Consider the following 23,918-nt stretch of genomic DNA (forward strand, 5'->3'; position numbering starts at 1 on the left):
GACTATATCCAGATTAATCTTAATCTGAGTTCACCAATAAGATCAATGATCAGTTTTTATTTTCAACTCTACAGCTAAAATTAAATCGTTTAATGCCAAATTATATTTATCGTAGTTATTTGATAAAAACTTAGTAATAATCTTAAAATTAAACTTTTCATATTTTTATTTCAGACCATTCAATTATGAATATTTAACTTAACCCTTTAATCTTTATATTAAAAAATTCAAAAGTATTAAAACTATCAACAATAAACCCTTTAGGTACCTATAGTTAATTTGCTTACTAAGAAAACCAAAACCCATGTGTGATATTTCATATTACGTCCATACATTCATTACATAAATAGGTGTTACGGAAAAATGATAGTACTTAACCCGTTTAATCTGAGAACGGTTAATTTTATATAAGAATCAACTTATAGTATCGCGTTAAGTGTTCGTAATTTAGAGTTAGTTGAAACTTTTTCTTTAGGAACCTTGCTAGAAACATACGCTATATATTCTCATCTTATAAAGTATGTGAACTAATAAAAAATTCCGTAATGCCTGGGAATTATATACAGTTATATACTTGTATATTATAAAAAAAAGTATTTCACAAAATTTTATTCAACGAGTTAATTGTTCAAGTACAATAGTTTAAATAATTATTTTTATTTATCGCAGTAAATAACTATTTAAAGGTTAATAATAAATATTAATTAACATAGAAATGTAATTTACCGTTTAAATAATTATAACAAAATAAACAGGAAACAAATTTATTTGTACGTCAAACTAAAAGAATATTATAGTTTACAAAAAAAAGTTACTACTTAAAAATATTAAAATTAAAATACTGCACAACAGATTCGTATCATAGAAATTATTCACCAAGAATATGTTTTTTAAATAAGTAAGAATAAATCTTACTTTTTTCCTCTCTTATAATATGTTTTTATAAAACTTTTTCATTTTAAATTTGAATTCGACTTAAAACATTTTATATTATGAATTAGGTATGTCAATTAAATTTGTTTTCTTGCATTATTTCCTTTAGAAAAACCAAACATTGTGTATATTTTTATAGTATTTTAATATGATTCTTCAATATTTTTACAAAAAATATAATTATTTTATGTAGAATTAATGGCAAGTTATATACAAGTTTGTAATTTTTGGTTTATTTATCTGATTTATACATGAAAAAAATATGATATGATATATTGTTACGACATATGATCAAACATTCTTATCATTTAACATTTTAGTAAATACTATTATTATTATTTGTTACATACAAAAACATAATTTTTATCGATATTTAATTAATAATAGTCTGTAGTAGTCACTAGTCAATAGTGTAAAAATATATTTCTTTGTGCATTAGGCCATGCTATACAATGTTATTATAACGTAACAAGACCACGAAACGTTAAAGCAAAAATGTAAACATGCTTAAAAATAATTGAAGAATCGCGAATTGTACGTGTCAAAACCAAAAAACGTATCAGCAGTGAATTTTTTTTTAATAGTTGCCAAACCATAATTTGATGTCAAAGTGGAGTGAAACGAAATAAAACAATTACCTTATTGAATAATAAAATAAAATAACGAATTTGTCAAAAATTGTTTATGTCTACGTTGATGATAAAAAAATCTTTTATTAAACGTTTTTTTAGTTAATTTGTCCGTATTTTATTGTAATTCCTATACATAATATGAACAATTAATAAAAATAATAATATTACGCATCAAAACGACGAAACAATAATAATTTTTGCATTGGCGAGTTTCTGCATGGTACACATTTTTATAATCGTCTCTAAGCTCTCGACACTGACGCACAGGAGCATAAACGTTATAAACTATATTTTCACATAATATATTATTTTATACGTTAGCGCGTACAATATAACGTATATTATGTATATATACATCGGTAACGGCATTTCCGAACTCGCTGGGAACCTACCACCACCACCACCACCACCACCACCACCACCACCACCACCGACAACTCTCGGTAAAACTTCCGGCGGTCGGTGTAGAGCATTGAAGCTGGCAAAACGGCACGCGAGATGGAAGACGCCTGCTGCCCTGACGGGTGGGTGGCCGCGGATGAAAATGTGGTGGTGGTTTTTTTTTTTTCTAAGGAAGAGGCAGTACGAGAGGGGTAGTTGTATAGTAGAGTGGTTACGGAGAAAGGTGAGCGAACCAGCGGCAGCGGAATCGATGCGGCGCGCACTCACGGACCACGGTTATCGATAGTCAGCTGCGGCGGCGAATCCCGGGCGTCAAGCCGTCTACGTCATCCGCCGCGCGTGCACACACACGTACGCTCGGCGTAAACGCGCGCGCGCGCGGCGCTCTCTCTAGGCCGTTGCTATTGACGACGGCCGCTGCGGTGGCGGACGGCGAGGAAGAACGCACAGCGAGCGCGAAAAAGTCCCATCGGCAGCGGCGGAGGTCTCTCATTGATTCATCTCGCGCGTGCAAGCTCGCAACTCTCGCCCGCGCGTGTCCCATTAGTGACGGCGGCGGCGTGTGCGCGTGTGTTTGTGTGTACAAGCGAAACTCTCGGGGCCTTTCGGTTTTGCACCTACGGGCTATACGCGACCCTCCCCAGGACACCGCCGCCGCCGCCGCCCGCGCAACAACCCGCCGGCACCCGTCACGCCGTCACACGGCCACAGCCGCCGCCAGTCGGTCTCGTGCCGTCGCTACACTACCCCTTTTCGTACCACCACCCGACATCCCCCTGGAATGCTCGCCGCGATTGCCGCCACCGCCACTTCTGTGCAGCAGCAGACGGCCGGTCACCAAGGCAACGGCCACGACGGTTGAGCGATATACTCGAAAACACGCACAGAGCAGCTCGGCGATCGCACGCGCGCTCTCAGCATCGGCCCCGCGCGCGCGGTTTTGCCAAAATAATATTACGCGCTATCACTCGCCGCGGGGGGGGGGTTGGGGGGGCTCCTGACCGACTACCTTCGCGAACCGCCACTGATGAGATGACCGCCCTGTTGGTCCGCCAGCCTGCACCTCCCCACCCCCGGGAAGCGCGTTTACCCTTCGGCGTGCGTGGGCACCACGGAGTATATAATATAATATATACGTAGGTACCTATTATAGACATGACTGTTATTACGCCGTACGGTACGCGGTAACGATCGTGATAGGTCGCGGGTGGTGGTATTGGATATCGCGGATATATAGGTGATGTATATATAGTATCAAATCGTTATTTGTACACGACATACCTACGAATAAATGAATGTGTATAATGTAAATCGGTCGTATATACGTTTTACGGTATTACGTATTATAATATATTAATAGTAATTTATAATTATTGTCGGATTTAATTGGCTATCACGAATCGTGATGAATAAATTGAACAGAATTTGTTTCCGCATTTACGGTCGGTCGCAATAACGTCGAACTACCGTTGTGGGTTGAGGATTCACCGGAATCATATCAATTCCATTATTATCCCGAGTTATTTATACTAGGTTATTGATATAATTATATAAGTGAATAATACACGAGTTTAAAAGTCACAGTATGTCGTATATAATTACGCGTTAAAAAATAAATACCAATCGCGGTTACTGGGTTTTCTATTATGCTAAATATTTTTAAGATTTATTGTTATTAGTCATTACCTACTGTGTGTTAAGTTAGCAGTGTCATAATATTTTCAATTTTTCAGGGTGGTAATGGTGGGTAGGGGGAAAGAGGGTGACGACCAAGTAAAAATCTGTGAATTTAGCTCACTAATATAGGTCAATGGTTTTTACTAAGAATATGGTAGTGGTTTGCTTCTTTATTAATATTGTCTTTTGTGTTGTTGGTTTGTCAAACTTAATGTACCATAAATATATTTATATCTTCATTTTGTAAAGGGTTTGGTAAAAAAATTAATTTTAGAAGTATGTTATTATATATATAAGAGTTTTAATTAAATAGTTATTAAGATCGAAAAATCGAAAATTGAATCCATTTTGAAAATAAAGACATTATCATGTTTTGATGAATCTATTATTAAGCTTTAAAACATTTTTATTTAAAAATCAAATTGATAAAAGACAAAAAAAGAAAATTTCGAATGTCTATAAATAGCTCATTAAAAGATATAATATTTTGAAAATTATTTTTTCATGTCTAAAAAATAACAAATGGAAAATAAGTATTTAAGTATTATTTACAGTTATTCGTTTTCGAATTAACAAAATACCTAGTAAATACAGAATGATATTTTGTCCAAAATTAAATATATTTTAGTTTTCTCCTGATTATAAAGAAAGTGTAATCTCCAAAATACCAATTATTTTCAGTTCTCCACCAAAAATCATTTTCAAAGTTGAAAATTCGAGCATTTTTACTGATCCAAGAGATACCGATATAAAAAACAAATAAGTAAACAAGAAATACATCAATAAAAGCGAATATTATCATTGCTCCATTCAGAATCTAAAAGGCTTTAGAGAATTGGGAGATAAATCATGCAGATGACACCCAGTAAATACACAACTGAAAATGAGGTGAACGGTAATACGGTACCTACTATACAAGTCAAAAAGCATATTATTATTATTATATAGAACAACGTACTTACAGTACAATTTTTCTTTTTTATTACAGTATGATTTAAATTTGATATTTTTAAATCTTTTAAATGTTAAAATGGTATAAACTTGTAAAGAATTGTTCAGAACATAAAAAGACATTTTATTTTATTTTTATGAAATAAAATACTAAATGTATTATAAATGTATATATCAAAAACCGAATGAATAACTCTCCTAACATTTAAAGGAAACTAATTTAATAAGAAACTTGGTGTTTATCTGTAGTGTTTTAATAGGTTTTTATACAAAGGTTGAGGGACTATTATAATATATACAATATTTTATTATAATTCAAGTATTTTTTTTGTAGATTTTTTTTTAACAAATTTGTATATTCACTAGATTATTTGATGTCAAAAAAAGTAAATGAAATTTTTTTTTTGTTGTAATGGAAAAAAATACACGTGTCAACGTTATTACTGTAAATTTTCTTGATAATTTAAAATATTCAGTTTCAAACGTCTAAAATAGAAGATTTTTTTAAATAACTTATTTTACGTTTAAAATTCATTATTTGTAAGCTGAAAATGTATATTTTAATCACTAAGAAGTTTGATAGAGACCTAAAAATAGAGCCTAAAAAGGTAATTTATTACTGTTCCAAGTAAGCAAATTATATATTTTAGATCTATAATAGTATAATATTTTTGAATAGTATTTAAGAAGTTAAAGAACATTATTCAAATCCAATTATATTTCTATAAGTTTATCTATACATTCTTTTCTCTAAGTTAAGCCATTTATTTTTTTCCTTTCATCTCCCTTATTTGAATGATAAACTCGACTATTAGATGCCTTCAACAAATTGTGTTTTGCACGTTCCTGACAGTTTTCCACGACTTACAACGTACTGATGTGTAATCACAAAACACGTTCTTAAACAAATTTTAAAATATTTGCAGTTTCTATACGGTTCTAAATATCGATGAAAACCTTCAAGGTGTATAACAGTAGAAAATGGAAATCAATGAATTTAGAATTAGTTTTTATAAACCATTGTCAATTTTAAGTTTTTGATAAAATTTTTTATACCCATTTATGAGCGTTTACAATACTTAAACGGTACTTTATTTTTAATAAATGTAGTATTTAAAATGCTAAAAAAAAAAAAATGAAAACACTGAAGTTAATATTCTTTGGAATTATAAAATTAAACTGGTTTTAAATATAAAATATTTAAGTTGATTACAAAATAAGTAATACACATAAATGTTGTTTATCAACATAAAAAAAAAAAAATGGTAACATATTTCTTATGCTACATGTTATTTTTTATATCGACAAAGTAAATACTTTTTCTTGAAATAGGTACTTACTACGACTTTCATCATAAAACATCAAATATTCCAATTATTATATTATTATATATTAAAAGTATATATTTTATGCTTAATAGTATTAATGTATGTAGAATAAAAAATATAATTAATCCATGTTCTGTATGCTTGTAGGTATTAGATGCATGATATTTAACCATTTTTTTCTTTTTAATTTAAAAATATTACGATATGCAATATAATATAGCTCAAGTTTGGTACCGAGTAGCATAATAACTAAAGCTTAAAACAAATTATGATAATTCTTGTAAAGTATTCATATTTTTATCATTTGTACTTTATTTGTCCAATTGAATAGATTGTTCCTACAAAAATGGTAATTTGTATACTTATTGCTCGATAAAAAACTTGATATTACTTTACACTTATAATATGTTTTCATTTTTAACAATATCTAAATTACATTTATAAATGATATATGGCTCGTGATTTCCCAAGTGAAAGAAAATAAATGTATTTAGGTACTTAAGTAAAATATCTGTGTTACATTTTTCTGGGAAACACAATTCACTCGAGATTCCTAGTCAAAATCCTACAACAGTGTTATTGTCCACAGTCGAAGAGTTTTTATCAATTTAGAAAATGTATAAAATAATAAAAGTACTGATTCGTGAAATAAATCCTCAATGATATAATACACTCCGAATAACCAATTTGACTGAAACGTCTGAAACCATCGATTACATTTGAATAAAAAAATATCAAACCCTAATTCAACTAATTCAACGATAATTGGATATAAATGACTATCAAAGCAGAATATTTAATGATTTAAAAATGAATAATATATAAATTCATTGATCTGTGAAAAGATTTTTATAAATTAGTAAAAAAAACTTGAAATTCGCTCTATAAAATATCTAGATAGAAATATTAATTAATAATGAATAAAATATGGAATTATCAAAATATTTGGCTATTTATGTTATAGATTTTGATTTTTCAACTTTTTTTAGGAATATCTTACTTACAAATCAAAAAGCATGAACATTTTACTTTTCTTTTTTTTTTTTGATGAAAAAAAATTTCTTAATGAATAGCATGAAATACAATAAGTAAATGGGGTTTCTCATAAATTATTTTTACAACAATTTAATTTATTATTTAATTCGAATTTTCTATATCCATTATAGATTGCAGCCAATAAACCAAGAATGAGATGGGTACACTCGAAACAGTCGAAACCTACTATATATTAGAGCAGCATTTCCCAAAGTATGTTCCACGGAGCCATAGGGTTCCATGGGAACATTGTCAAAGATTCCGCCAGATGTATCTGATTAATGAGAAAATTATTTTATATCATATTTAGAAAAAATATTATTAACATTTTGATTGAAAATTGTTTTTTAAGCTCATTTTAATAAAGAATAATTATTAACAACAGTATCGTTAAAACATTTTGTAGAATATTGGTTTTTTTTTTTTTAGAAAACTTTGAGTTGAGTTAAAATTAAAGACGTTCCACGAAACATAAACTATTTTTAAGGGTGCTATTTGAATTAGAGCATTTAGAAAAAATTATTATTTTGTAAGATTATATTGTATAAAAAAAGCCTATTCATCGTTTAAACATCATATTTTGAAAGTTCCATATAAAATGTACACTATCAATTAAATTACTTCGTCATAATTTAATTCTGAAGTTCATAAATCAGTATACTGACTGACTCTGCAATCTTTTGACACGAAGTTTGAGATACTAAATTCAGATACATTATGTAATTTATATGGTGTCAACTTCAAACTTTCTGAAAAATCGTATTTTTTTAAATATAGCTTCAAATTGATTTAATACTGTTTTGTTTACAATTAAAAATTTTTTTAAACCATTAAGTATGTATAAAATATTTTATTTTTAATTATTAATTATTAATAAATATTTTAGAATACAAGTATACTACATAGTATATTATAACGAGAATTTTATATATTTCATAATGTATAATTTAATATTAATGTCTCTATTGATTTTAGATTTTTTAATCACTTACATTTTATCAGTTTTCAATATTATTATTCAAGTGTATAATTTATATAAAAGGTATATAATATGACATACTTTCTATAAAACAAGAAGGAAAATTGAAATTATTTAAAAGCTGGAAATTTCCATTTGAATGAACTTTTTCCAATTAAAAAAGAAATACGGGTGTACCACAATTGTACATTTTATTTCCATAACTAAGCTCTTAATATGATTTTAATTTATTTTTAAGTTTAATCATTGATTTAATTATTTTTCATACTGATACAACAACAAAATGCGTAATGCTTTTAAATTTTTAAAAAATATTAAATTTCTACCAAAAAAAAAACAAACTCAATCCAGAGAAATAAAGTATATTATAATATATGAACCCTTTTCTACATAAATATAAATTAATTTACTATACATAGTTTATAATAAATGTATGTATAAAATGTATGGGATCATGTTCGTTATTGTACCTACCTCATATGAGTTATGAGTTTATAAACATGTAATAACTGAGTAATATTATATATATATACTTTTTTTGTATAGAATAATTTTTAATTCATTAGTTGTATTTTTGGGGAGGAAGGAGGGAATGATTAATGATATTTAATGTGCATATCACTAAAATACACACGTGATTTCAAATATTTTTATACTTAAAGAAATCGGGCCCAAGTTGGATTTTGACAGTCTTGCATCTTGCTATCACATAATTACTTAGTTTAAAACATTCAATACAAATTATTAACTTTAATTTAAAACTTTAAGTAATATACTTTTATTTTTAACTAACTGATAAATGGGAAGTAGATAATATGTTATTTTTTTGTTTTCGTGGTAGTAGTGAAATGTAATCGTTGGCAATACAATTTAGAAAAAACTTAAAGTATATTTAATTAAGTTTTTTAAACATAGGCTAGGTTATACAGAAACATTAAAATATCGAAAATACATAGTTTTAATTGTTTCGTATATATATAATATTATATATATATAATTGTACAAAAAATTATGATTTTTTCTTAATAGAATTTAATTACTTTATTGTAATTCAAAAAAACATTAAACGGAATCAAAAAAGAGACTTATGAATACCTAGGTAGAATTTTAATTCAATATCTAATATTTACAAATATTAAACAAATATAAATACACTTATATACTTATTTTAATTGAATAATGTTATCAAATATTTAATAGTTCAATCATAATTTTAAAAATTAAAACGGTATGGAATAAAAATATCGAATCATATTATATCACCGACGATATTTGCATCGTTTCTACGACAATGATAAAAATAAAAATTTATAGTTAATTAATATTATATTTTAGTATTTCTATTATTTTTTGTCAGTAAAAAAAAAACTATAGTTGTTTCCAAAAGTGTAAGATTTTTTTCTTCAAAATTCGCATAAAACACAATATTATGATAATATATTATTCTTTTAGAAATATATTATATTATTATATATACTGAACAAAAGAATTTTTTTAAATTTTAAATTTAGTCACTCCACGCCACGTGGCGAATTCCAGCGAAAGAATCATCGAGAGATGCGACAACGAACAGTGCCAAAACAGTGATAGGAAATAGCAACGAATTCGCACGCCGATTTAAACGTTAAACTATTTAGGCCGCAACAAGATGAGTGTACACAATTGGAATGAGCAAGACAGAGATATGTGTCTATTTTTGTTATGTCAGAGAATAAAATGTTAGTTCATTTGTAGTAGAAACAAACAAACGTCGGCGATGTTCCATTGTGAAGACGGCCAAAACCGATATATTTAATTGATTTCCACGAACGTAATATAAGTGTAATATATAATATGACATATTATTCAATATTGCACAAGAAACCCATAAACAGTTATAGAAACTGTAGGGTATCTATATAGATTGTACCTATATTAGACAATACTTCAGTAGGTACCAATTGCTTAATCGTATTCTAAGTAATATTATATTCTTTTTAGGCTTACTATTTTTATGTTCAAACACTTTCAGAAACATACACTGTAATACAGCAATCATTATTTGTAACAATAAAAATAGAGAATTATTTTTTAATTAACTATGTTAATGCAAGCTCAAACATTTATATAGTTATAGTAAGTAGGTAGTAGCTACGAGTATTAAATTAACAATAAAGTGTCCAATACATTTTAAGAATATCAGAGAAGTAGAAAACCAAAAGTAATACCATAGAAGATTATTGAAAGAAACAGAAAAAATCAGCAAATCCACAGTCTACTCTTCGTACATTAATATTAAACAATTTTTATAATTAACTGTAACTAGAAACGTATGACACCGGTAATTAATACAACTGAGATTAAATAAATAATAATCTATACCTTAGTAACTATTACATACATAATTTTACTGAAAAAATAAATGATGTTTAAAAAAAACAATTTAAAAAGAAATTTTAAATCTGAAACTACGGGTATTTATTTATTTAATAGGATTTAGTTTGAACATTTTAAATAGAGATATAAGAACTATCGAAGTCATTATAATATGTACAAAAAATAAAGTAATAATTTTGGTGACTTATTGCTTATCGTAATTTTCTAATTTAAAGAAAATTAAATCATTGTACAACCAAAACTTATAAATCAGCAATTAATGTATATTTATAGTTTATTATTCCGTATGTCTTATAACTATACTATAATATAGCTATTATACATTATTTACTAAAACTATTTTATTAAATATTACTGTTTCAAAGTTGTGAATAAAATAATTGTTTTCAAAAACATAAATATACTAAAGAATTATCCTTGGAATATGGCAACTAAAAAATAAAATAATACCTCATACCAAAAAGTCATGTACTAGAATTAAATTTATTTGAGTATGAAAGTAATAAAAAAAATAATTACTTTTACTGCCAAATTACAACACCACAATTTGAGATTAAATTAAGTTTGCGTCTTTTATAGTCATTTTAAAAGAAATATGAATGTGACACATTTATTTATGAGTTAATAATATTATATAGTGCTTCAGATTTCCCAAATACTAATATAATATGCATTTTTCCATAATGAACGAAACACATAATATACGTATATTTCTTAATTGATTATTGATCAAGGATTATAATTATAATACTTAGACATTATTTTACGAATGATGAAAAGTATCTAAAAATTGCCAATGGACAATTTGTTTTTACTATCTGAATTTCACAAAATATGACAGTCGAAACCATAAACGAAAAAATTCATTGTTAAATATTACTGTTAAAAAAGTTAGTATATTCTATAAAATGAAAAAAAATTGTATAAGGTTTTTAGGACAAAAAAAAAACCAAATAACATAGAAAATTTAAATCTACATTGTAAATATAAATATCTAATACTTCTTAAATTGCTATTTTCGGAAATTCTTTTACTTAGGATATTGATTTAGTTTTTAAAATACAAGAAAAAAATAATAACTAGTGAGAAATATCGGTAGTTTTCATATAATAAATAAAAGGTTATGATCCAAATGCACAAAACAAATAGGTATTGTAATTTTCAAAAAATTGGGAAAATAGAGAAATTAATAATTACTAATTGTAGGGACTAATACAATAATTTTTTTTCTATAAATGGTACAATTTTATAAATATTCTGATTTTTTTTTTTTGGGGGGGGGTGTTATTTGTAAAGATTTTAAATTATAGACTTTTTTTTTTTTTTTTATGTATGATAAAAATTTTTTTTAAATAAAAAAACTTAAAAGCATCGATGTATCTATAATCGTGTATTAAAAAAGTTCCACTTACATTATTTGGTAAAAAATAAAAATTATTAAAAATTGCTTTGTCGTTTTTTATAAGCTTTTAAAGTTTAAATTTTAATGGAATTCAATATTATAATATTTTATACTCAGTTGAAAAGTAAGATTTTTTTTTTAATTTGACATTTATATGGTTTGAAAATTAATTCAAGATTCTTTATAAAAATGTTAACAGAAAATCTTAGATTAAGTATATAGTAAGGCCATAAGTTTATCACATTTTTCGTGATTGATAAAAGTTCACGTTTTTACGATAATAGATATCCGATCGTATAATACGATTTATCATTTAACAATATTTGTTATTTTGGTATTATTAAAAAATACATTAATATTAAAAACTCCACCTTGATTATTATATTATCATTTTCTATACACAATTAAACTTATTATTTAACTATTTATGGGCATTTGGGATTTCCTAAAATGTTTAGTTTTTATTTTTAATGTTGTTTAAATTATTTTAGCTGGCCAACAAAATATTAAAATGCAGGATAATCCCACATACCTAATAGCTATTTAAATATAATAAAAAATACACAATTTATTGTGAGCTTTATGTTCAAATTTTAATAAATTTACCAACCATTACGTCAGCATTCACTTACAAGTCAATAGCAATTAGTAGTATTAGAGGAAATAATAGTTGATACACAATAATTACTATACCTATATGATGTATTTTGATAAAAAAATTTTCAACCTACCGTATTAAAAATAGAAAGATTAATTACCAATAGCAATATAAATATACAATAAAATATTGATAGAAATATAATATGTCATATTATTTCCGCTCAGAATCATTTTTGGTGTGTAATGTTTTATCATTGAATACAAATTTAACACATCCATTATAGTGAGATGAGCTCGAAATCCATACAGCGGATTAACATATCAGGTAGGTTATTAAATTTTTATTGATTTAAAACAATATCTTGGAATATATATTTTATAAGTAGTTAAAAACAACGATATTATTAGCATATAGCTTATATCTGTTATAGAATTTAGTTAAAAATATAGCTAATATAAAAGTATTAACAAGAAGTAATTTCAGTTGTAGATTTTTCAAATAAAATCATTAAAATCTTACTAAAGCATCAAGAATAGGATATGGTTCATAAAGAATCTCAACTAAAAGTAATTTTTAAATTATTACTACATTGAAAAAAAATCTTATTAAATATTTATTATTATAATTTACAGTTGGAAGAATCCGTATTATAGGTCCCTATATTATACATAATATAATTAGTGAGTTTTTCCAGTATAGGATTTTACTTATTGTTTCCAAAATCATTTAGATTATAATATATTATGAATACATGATAGTTTATATGCCTGGATTATCTGGATATCTCATTATCTCATATACACTATTATATTATTTTAACGTATGTTTATATAGATAGTATGGTTAGCAGCGAAGTTTCTTCCTTCCACTGAACATTTCACTATTCATAAGTCACAGTTAATTCAACTATAGATATTTACTGCATATATACTGCAGTTATTAATTATTATACTTAGGATAAATTATTAGGTTGATTTTCATATTTTCCTTTCGACACTCGCGTACATGACGTGCATGCATAGATCACATTATTATAGAGCCACTCTTTTTTAGTACAACCCCATTCCCACCACTGTCATACACTTCAAAACAAGGATTTCACGGTTCATTTGACTGATATAAGTACACAATGTTGTACTTACACAAATACGCAAGTCGTTGAAAAACAACACTTATAATAACAGTAATAATAATGATAGTCGTGTGACAAAACAACAGCTTTATAAAGAAAGTAAAGTATAATATACATAACACATGAGTATATGACGTAATACGAAAAAGTTTCCAACATTGTCGTTGAAAGAACTTTCGTGGTCTTGGGACACAGCTTGAAAATAATTACTTCAGTCTATAAGAAATACGGAGCTATGTATAATGTATAGGTATATAATATTGATAAAAACTTATAAAATTAAAATATAATGAAATGATATACATTTTTTAAAAATAAAATAAAATTTTCTTTTTTTCATTGCAAATTCTGATATCCAATAGTGTTGTTTTAATTAAAAATTATAAACATCAATGAACGTTATCTATGCCATTATTCAATTTTCTGTATAATTATATTAACACTGTGAGAAATAGGTAACCACAAACAAAGATACAGCAATAATATGCTACTTGTTGATAAACAATAATAGAATACCTATATAACTTAAACTTGGGTAGAAAAACAATAACAAAAAAATTAGTTTCTTTCTTTTTATCTTTATATATTGTATAAAAGTTACGAGGTTAGAAAGCTATCTAAACATTTTGTGTACAACGCTACATACTATTCCTTTGGGATACTAGACAAAAAATATATACCCTCCCTGCATTGTATAATATACAAAATTTAATATGATATATATGCATGACAAATTTTACTTCTCTGAGACATTTCTAGCTCAAATCACCTCAAGCTAAACGTACGTGTTGACGGTGCTATCGTCGTACGTGCTCTGTAAGTTTTTAAAAACCTCTAGGGAATGTCTACACTATGGGATACCATAATCTTAAATCTGATCGAATAAAGTTTTTGCACTTGTCATATATTTTAAGTTTTTAACCTAAATCTTTGATTTTTCTTTTAGTGACTAGGTTTTCACTGTAACAATACCTTAAAATTTTAATGATCAAGACGATTTGATGTATCGTGAGTATAAGATATTTATATAGTTAAGATAGAAATAACTAATTTTACTTTATATAAATGTGTGATAGTACTTATATAACTTGTTGCACGAGCCGTTAACAATTTATCGTGCATCAAGAGTCTAATGTAAATCAAAAATAGTAGAGAAAATGTTCTCATTCGTTTCTTAAAAAGACGTTGCAATTATTACAATTGTCGATTACTTCTACGATTATTATGTTTTACATTTAGATGACAGAATAATACCCTTTGAAGAATAATGATGGTCCACAAATTCGATTGTGTCAAATAGACGTTGTGGTGTTATGAAAATTAAGAATTTTTAAATACGAATTAAAAAACGCAGAACAATAAAATGAAATACAAATGATTTTTTTTAATTTTATTGTTTTTCTTGTAAGCAAAAAATGCATTTACAATGTTGAAATCGATATCTGTTAATAATTATAAGCTCTCTCGATTAAAATAAAAAACCTTAGAATATTACATCTTTAAAATATAAGGGATGTTAACGTGACTTCAAAATTATGAATCGTTACACAAATAATAAACAATAAGTTATTTGCAAATATAATTTGCTGTTACTCACTCACCTTAATAATAATATTTAGGCAGTTAAATAAATAAATTTATGATAATATAGCTGATAATATAGTTACGAGGCTTCTTATTAACTATAATACTATATGGTTTCTTTTTTCAACACCCGACATTTTTTAGTCAATAAATAGAAGAACTTTACCCTTAATATTTAGCTTTAAAATTTCAACTCTAAAATTACCTACTACATGTATTCATAATACATTATATTGTGAACAAACAGATAAAATGTATTTAGAAATTATTCGTCTAGAGTGTCTAGACGTTAATTACAAATTTATGTAGGCATAGTGGTAACAGCTGTGCATTTTTTACTAGTAAGTGACTTAAATAGTCTATTCATATAACTAAAATAATAATAAATTTAATAGGCATAACATTCTATAAAAGTTAAGTGAAACACAAGAGATATGAAATTCAATTGTTATTTTATTGAATTTATCGTGACGCAGAGAACTGAGAAGTACAACTTTTAATTGTTTTTGAGACGACAATGATTTAAGTTCATTATTTTCACTCTTGGTTATTGAAAAAAAAACGATTATTTAAACTTTGTATATTTAACATTGGAATCTTATGAATTCAGGGCTGTGGACCTAGGATATTATATATTTTTAATAAAATAACCAACTGATACACAAATATTTGCCATTATACAAAGAGTTTTTTTTTATATTTCAATATTTTTTCACTCATATACAAGTGTGTTCTATAAACTATATTTTGTTATTTAAATATAAAATTGTTTTGGCTTATAATAATGATAATAATATTTGTTTTGGTAACATAATTGGAAAACTACCTATCAATAATAATAAATAACATAAAAATTATTACTGGAGAAAAACTATAAAATAAATGTCAATATTGAATCATAACTGACAAGTATTATATTAATTTAAATAAATGTATTTGTATATTTAATAATGTATTTTAAAAGATTAATATAATCAAAACAAATTTTTCCCGTTAATTAAACGAGGGTATAATTTTAAAATAGCAATGCATATTTTGGAGGTTATACAGTATATTTTAAGGCATAACTACATATTTATACTTTTTTAGGGTATTTTAGCATGAAATCCTTAGCCTTGCTTAATGCTTATATAAGAAATACTAATCATATAAGTCTTGAACTGGTAAAAAAGGTGTAGTTTTTAGTAAATAAAAATTATATTAAACTGTTCAACTACTGTACAAAAAAATCGTATTACATTATAAAGAATAAAGATCAATATATAAGGATATTACTTCTTAGTGTTATGATATCCAATTATAATTGTAATCTATAGCACATAAATTATTATGGATAAAAACTGATGACTACTAACCATTAATAATAAATAACGTTAATATTGTCGTACAAATATAAAAATTTGCTAATTCAAACTCTGATAAATATAATAATAGCCGTAGATCGATATAAAAACATATCAGATCACATTTATCTAAAAATTATTTATATTCTATACATATTGCTTAGTATACGTATATCGAACGCTTATGTATTATTTGTAACTCAACAATTACGGATTAGTCTAATTTAATCTAAAGTGATTTACAATACTTAAATATTCTGCAGCTGCAGACGCATCTTTAATATTAAGACTATCAAAACAAATGTAATATCAATAGTAAAATTTTCCAGTTATCTTACAACATTTTATACGAAAAAACTGTAATCTCGGAATTCTACAAATTACCAACAGTTTTATTAAAGTAGGTACTTAAAATGTAAACCTCAGAAGTTCAAAAAAATTCAAGTAATTATAGTAGGTAGTTATCTCGTATAGTTTTGGTGAAAACATTTTGAAAAAAATCTCATTAAATAATCAATAATCTGAGAATATTTTTGTAAACCTAGAAGTTTGAGTCAATTCTTTGTTATTTTAATAATAAACCATTGTACGTGTAACATATTATATAAGTACTACATAGGTACAACTAATCACTTCCTGGTCTTATTCTATTATAAAAAATTAAATGTGTTTTATTTTAATAGATATCTAACTAACCTTTGATTGACTGTTGGTTTGTAAACGTCCGATTGCGTGTACGCTAAGTGATGCTGCAGTAGTTGATCTACCGAATGATAGCGGTTCCGGTTTCGGTGGCGGTGGTCGTGGAGGTGGTTCTCGTGGTGGTGACGATGGAGATGGCTGCAGCAGTCTTATCCTAAATGACCTGGAACCGGATGGGTCGCGTAGTAGGTATTATCCTGCAGTACGGAGGTCTGACGGGAACAAGAATTTCGGCTGCCGTTACCTAAGTACACGCATAGGTATAATATAGTATATAAATAGAATCGGCCATGCGGAAGTATTGCTGCGAAATCTTAATATTATACGCATAAATGCATCAATATAGTTTAGTTACGATTATCCACGTCACGGCGGACGGAAAAACGCACTATGATAATATAATATTATTATTTACACGAGATAAGTGCGATTATATTATAATAGTTAATAATATTATTACGTTTGGCGGCCGCTAGCCATCCAACGGGTACTCGAGAGGATAGGTACAGGCAGCGGTGATGGTGGTGATAACGGTTATTGCACAGCAGTGTGGAGGATATCTAACGTGGTGGCGGTTGTGGCGATGATGCGGTGGTGGTTGCGGTGTGGATGTGGCGGTGGAGGTAGTGGTGGTGGTGGTGGTGGTGGTGGTTGTTGTGGCGGCGGCGACGATTGTGTGGCGGTAGATGATGGTGTGTAGTGGTGGGATGACGTCGAGCGAGTAAGGTCCGGCGAGACGACCGCGACGACGACGACGACAACGGCGGCGGCGGCGGCGGCGGCGGCGACGATGAGCACACGCACACACACACGCGCGGCAGAGCGGCAGAGTATTTTATTATTATGTGGACGACCGGCGAGCGTGATCGACGGGACGTTATTGTCGGCGGCGCGCGGCTGCTGCTTCTGTTGGGAGAATATATTATATACGTTTACGTGTACAGCAATATGTGTGTGTGTGCGATGGAGAGTTGATTGCGCGCCTCCGCGAAGAAGTTGATGAACGCTCTCGTCCCGTCCGTGTGCGCGCGTGGACGAATGCGTATGCGCTAACGCGTGTTTGCGCGCATCGCGACGTATATCTGCGCGCTGGGCGGAACACGCGAAACGTTCGCCCGGCCCAATAACGCGCTCGAGAGGCGACCGGCGGCGGTGGCGCTACCGGTGACGATCGCTCGAGCGCTTCGCACGTCGCGTACACATCACGCACCGCACACCGGCCGTGTCGTCGTACCCCCCGCGTACTCTTGCGCGGCGTGTCGGGTGGTGTGGGGGGGGGGGGGGGTGCGCTGTTTTGAGTTTTCGCGCAGATCAGTTGTCATTACGGTTTTGGAATGGGTGTATATTATATAGGTATATAGATTTAAGAGTCGTCGTCTTCCTTCACCGCGTAGTAAGTCGTCAATGAATTATTCCCTTAAAATTTTTTAGATCCCTATGACGACAATGATAGGATATTATAGCTAAAAAAAATTATCGAGTATTACTTACATTTCAGAGTTTCTATTATGTTCGTAAACATTTTGTATGGAAATCGTTTGTTGTTATCGAATCAGCAATAATGATGAATTCACATCTAAAACATAAAACATATAAAAATGGGTGTTGGTAGTAATATGTCTGTCCGAGCTGATAAATAGACACATAAACTCTTGGACCGATTTTTACGTGATTTTTTTGAAAAATAGTTCGCTTTATTCGTAGAAGATGTTTAAAACCCTATATTCATAATCGTTTAAATAGCTCCACTGCCCTCCCCAAAAACTGGTTATACATACATAGTTTATAATTAAAATATACATACATGTCGTAGGCCATATGGAAAATTAGTTTTTTTGCGAAAAGACTATAGGCTCTTTACTAATGGGATAGCTTGTTTGCTAACAACTTATTATTTTTCAGTTTTTTACTATTGTTCATGATCATTGCTACAGACTAACAGCGTTTTAAGGCGTTTTAAAAACTACAATCATTTTATGGTAATAACCGTTTTAATTATTTTATTTTATTTAATCAAGATTGTGGACCATTAGACACTTAAAATATAATATTGGCAAAGTTTTAAACAAAAAAATAATGTTTCTATAACACTATAATATAATAGTTTCAGTTTACATGTTATAGTAACATATGAAAAACATCGTGCATAACAAATAGATGCGCTTTCCGAAAAAATAATGTATTGACGTACTGTGTTATTTTAAATAACCTTTAAAATAAAATAATTAAAATGGTTATTACCATAAAATTATTGTATTTCTTAAAAGTCTTAATTGCTGTTTGTCTGCATGCAATAAGCCTGAAAAACAGCAAGTAGTACAGAAAAATAATACCTAAGTACTTCGCAAACGGACTACCTAATTGCAAAAAGTCTTGTTTTTTCGCAAAAAAAGCTAATTTTTCATACGGTCTACGACACATATAATTTTTTTTTTGATTTGTGAGTTAACTTGGTGTCGTATACACTACATGCAACTATTTTAATATAATATGTATGTAAAATATAGGAACACAATATTATAATATACCTAAGTACAAAATAAGCAATGTATAAAATATAAATATTAAACATATAATATATGTTTTGCGTGCAAGTGACTATCATAAGTAGAGTTCAGCGTCCAGACAGCAAATCTCGATAAAACAATATAATAGGTATGTTATTTAACGCCACCGCTGCGTAGAGCGTACGACTGTACGAGGATAGTCACACTACTAAATGTTTATTTTATAATTTATTTTAAAACCAATAAAAGTGTTTCTGACCAAAAGCTGCGTCTTAGTTTTATTGTATTCGTTTGACATTCCCAGAGTACATGGGAGAAAAACGATCATAGGTCTAGCACTTATCACTCAAATACAGGCGATACGAAAAGTGCCAACCTATGTGGAATTGTATTAAAATCACTTATGTATAATGTATAATATGTGGACAGTACTGACCATTTATTCATTTATATAATATTAATTTTATTATGGTTTTAACTCTAAATGTAGTGCTATACTAACAAATAACCAAGTTAAAATCTCTCGATGTACCATATTCAGAGTTCTATTTTGTGGTCATAAACGTATAAATGATCAAGTCTTTGTATACTCTAAAAAACATTACATACCATTGTCCATACGAGAAACAATCATCCCGGAGTTGGGTATTTTCCAAATATTCTCTATAATGCGATAATATCTGTAGACTTTGTTTATTATCATTGTAAAACAAATTTTTATTGGTAACTGAACCATTTTGAAGTAAACTGAAAAATATTTGAGGCATAATAGTATTTTAGGTAAAAAACTATTTTCTTCCATAATACATCCTATCAAAACTGCAAGGAATGAAAACTCGGAAAAGTATTTTGAAGAATTCAATAAAAAAAAACCGTAAAAAGTTCAATGGTGTCGTCCGAAATGTGGTGTATAAAAAAGAACTGATATTTTATGGTATACATAAAAATAAACCACCATATTAATATTTTTGTTTTGAAAAATAATATTTATTGATATTTCAATTATTTCTACTTTTACATTTATATTGAAAACCATACAATTAAATAATATTATAATTCATAACAATATATTTTTATTACACTATAAACAATATTTTTCATTAGTTAAAACACTTAAAACTATTAATTTAAAAAATATAATATTGGTTAATGAACTATTCATAATATTCATTACATTTATGTACATACCTATAGCATCTATATTTTCAATCCTATACATAAATACCAATGTAAGTGTAATATATTCTTTTTGTGTACGATGAACCTATCTGTCATTGCGTTTTAAAGGAGACTATTTTAATTCTCCACTTTGAAGGTGGTTTCCGATACTAAATTTTAGTAAATTTTACTGGTAAATAGTTTGGGATAATCTGATATTATTTATTATTATTATTTTTTTTTTTTTGTACATCAAAAAAGAATAATTGAAGATGTAATTGTTTATACGTAAAAAAAATAATCTTAAGCTAAATGATTAGAGTAATTTTTGATTGTAATTTTTTTAGATGTTTTCCTACTCTTAAATGCAATATTCTAATTAACCTATATGCTTATCAAATCTATAGTTATTAAATCTTAAAGTTTTTTTTTGATATTTAAGAAAATATTTGAGTTTAAATTTATAAATCTTGTATGTTTGTAAAAATAACCTTATTATATAACTAGGTTTTTAATGTGATTTATTTTTGTCCATTATTTATGTAACTATAGATTTTTCATTAATTTAATTTAAGGTGTGTACCTCCCTAATTCCCAATTTATGTTTTGTCGAAAGATGAAAACTGATAGGATAGCTAAGCTTTACGACTGAATCAATTCAATTTTTCAATAGTTATATATTAAAATTAAAAAACTAAATATGTATTACTAAGTTTTCTTTTTTGAAATAAAAATTAAAAATATAACATATAGTTTGTAGCCTTAAATAAATGTAAAATAATTAATATAATATAAGCAGTATCAGATCCTTATTCGCATTATTTAAATATTAATAGTTAAACTTAAAATTGGGTATACTCGTACAGTCATACCTTTTAAAAAAAAAAAATCCCCACAGATTCAGATAATTATTATTTTATCATGATAAAAGATGTTTAACGTTTAAAATTCAGAGCTTGTACTTGTCAATATTAAGGTTTATCTTTATATTTTCATAGAATAAAGAGTATCTTCGTTAAAATATTTCTACCTTTGCAAAATTACTCAATAATTTATAATTATTCAAATACTGATACAAAAAATTATCATTATGGTGTTTAATAAATTATTGAAATAGTTTACAAGATTAAAATTTTTAGATCACTTTACTAATTATATTTTTACTATAAGTGAGAATATTTTTATAATTATAGTAAGCTTTTTGTTAACTATTACAATACAATTTTTTATTAAAATCGTCTTAAAGAAAATGAAGTTAAAGTATTAAATACCTTTACATAAAAGTTATTTTCTCTAAATAAATTGAAATGGTTTCTTGCATATTATGAACATGTCTACGCTTGTTTTTTTTTTTTTTTTTAAGAAAAAAATCACGTTTACATACACTTTATAGCTAAGTACTTAAGCCGAATATGTTTCAGGATAAAAATCAATACTGAATTTTATAAATGCATATATTATTATATTACTGTTTTCTATATATATTTTTTTAATCACGTCAATATAGATTTATACTTATATAATACGTATCAAGGGTGTAGATTTTTAGAGTATAATGTATATTCATAGTTCTTATTCAAATCAACACTTAAACAAAGATATTGATTAATTTATTATAATTTAATACTTATCTGGCTTACGCAGTTTTATATTTTAAATCTTTGAAAATGGTCCTTCAACGCACTCGAATTGGCTTCATAAACTATATATTATCCTTTTCAACTTTCATAAAAATTCTGTTGGTTGTCATACATTGGTGTTAGTAATTAAATCAATAATAATATAAGTATACCATTACTTATTAGTTATTAATAGAACAATGGTTTCTTCAAATGTATCCTGAAAATTAACAATTTTAATTTTAAATTAAAAAAAACTTAAGAATAGACTATTATACATAAATAAAAAGAATATAACAGTAAGGTAAACGTAAATTCTTATTACATAAACTTATTTGATAAGATTATGAAAGCTTATATGATATTTCAATTCAACATTTATCTTGTATGTAAATTCCTATAGTATAATAATATATTAAACGTTAATGTATAGGTGCCTGGTGCATATACACCTTATATGTATGCTAAGTGCTAACCTATTTTATAAAAATCATATTTCGTATAAAATAACATGTATGCAGTATGTCAATATATTATAATAAATACTAATTAAGTATTACAACTTACAATCTATATTTAGCAGTGTGCACATTATACCAAGTTAAAAATTGAGAAACATAGATCTATGTCGTCTATCCGTCTCTCAACTTTTTCAACACTGTATACTTATTTATAAATCGCAATAGCATTTTATAACTATTGCAGCAAAAAATATATTAATATTAAGATTTTAAACAATTTTAAGATAAACCATTGTTATTATTTATAATAAAACTTTAACTTCATACTTTCAGAAGTTAAATAAATTTATAAAATTTGTTGAAATATATTTAAATCATATGAAACAAATTTAAAATAGAATATTTGAATATTTCTACAGCATTATACCTTATGCGGTAATTATAACTTAAAATTAACCTTTGTTTCAAATAAAATCACACGACGTTTGTACGAATTGAACATTTTTTGATTTTAATTCGACATGGATCAGTCTCTTTTAAATTATTTTTATTAAATATAATAAGAAATCAAATATTACACTTTTAACAATGTTCTCTTTTTTATTCTAAACTCATCATAACTTTTCTATTCTTTTAGTTTGTTAATCATCCTTCGATCTTTGTGTGTGGATTTTTTAAAACTATTTTTATATTAATGCTTGACCTTCAAAATATCTACAATATTTTTATTAGCTGTTTTGTTAATTGTCATACCAGTTTTTTATTTGTCTTTATTTCAATATATTTTTTTGTAATTTGAAACAACTGTTAGACTTTAATTAATTTTCATATACCAAAATTTGAAAAATGTACCTCTCATTTCTTTACTCTGCAATAATTTTTGCAAGACTATTCTAGTGAATAGTGTATGCCTATAATTTAATTTAAAAAGTTCCATACCTACTTCAGTAAATTTAATTTTTTTCGGTATGTAATTTATGGCTATGCTAGACCATACCCCTTTATGAAAACCAATATATCTGTGAAGTGTGTATACCTATTATGGGATATTTATGGAATGTTATTGGCCAATACTTTATGGATATTGAATTCCAAA

The 23,918-nt window shown here is 27.4% G+C and overlaps 1 protein-coding gene across 4 annotated transcripts in view; it reads right to left on the bottom strand.

The window, feature by feature from the left end:
• The window catches only part of LOC114120907 (poly(rC)-binding protein 2), a 43,497-nt gene extending 25,353 nt beyond the window's left edge, over positions 1 to 18,144 (bottom strand). The window contains exons 1-2 of one of the 4 annotated variants that reach the window (XM_027982997.2): positions 17,538 to 18,133; positions 17,072 to 17,321 (exon numbers count right to left, since the gene is read on the bottom strand). The gene's annotated coding sequence lies outside the window, so the exon portion shown is untranslated. Of the gene's footprint in view, positions 1 to 17,071; positions 17,322 to 17,537 lie in introns of all 4 variants that reach the window. The other 3 variants (XM_027982996.2, XM_027982995.2, XM_050204866.1) reach the window with 3 other exon arrangements.
• Between the last annotated feature and the right edge of the window lie 5,774 nt (positions 18,145 to 23,918).

Source organism: Aphis gossypii, chromosome 3 (genome assembly GCF_020184175.1).
Source record: "Aphis gossypii isolate Hap1 chromosome 3, ASM2018417v2, whole genome shotgun sequence".
Taxonomy (NCBI): domain Eukaryota; kingdom Metazoa; phylum Arthropoda; class Insecta; order Hemiptera; family Aphididae; genus Aphis; species Aphis gossypii.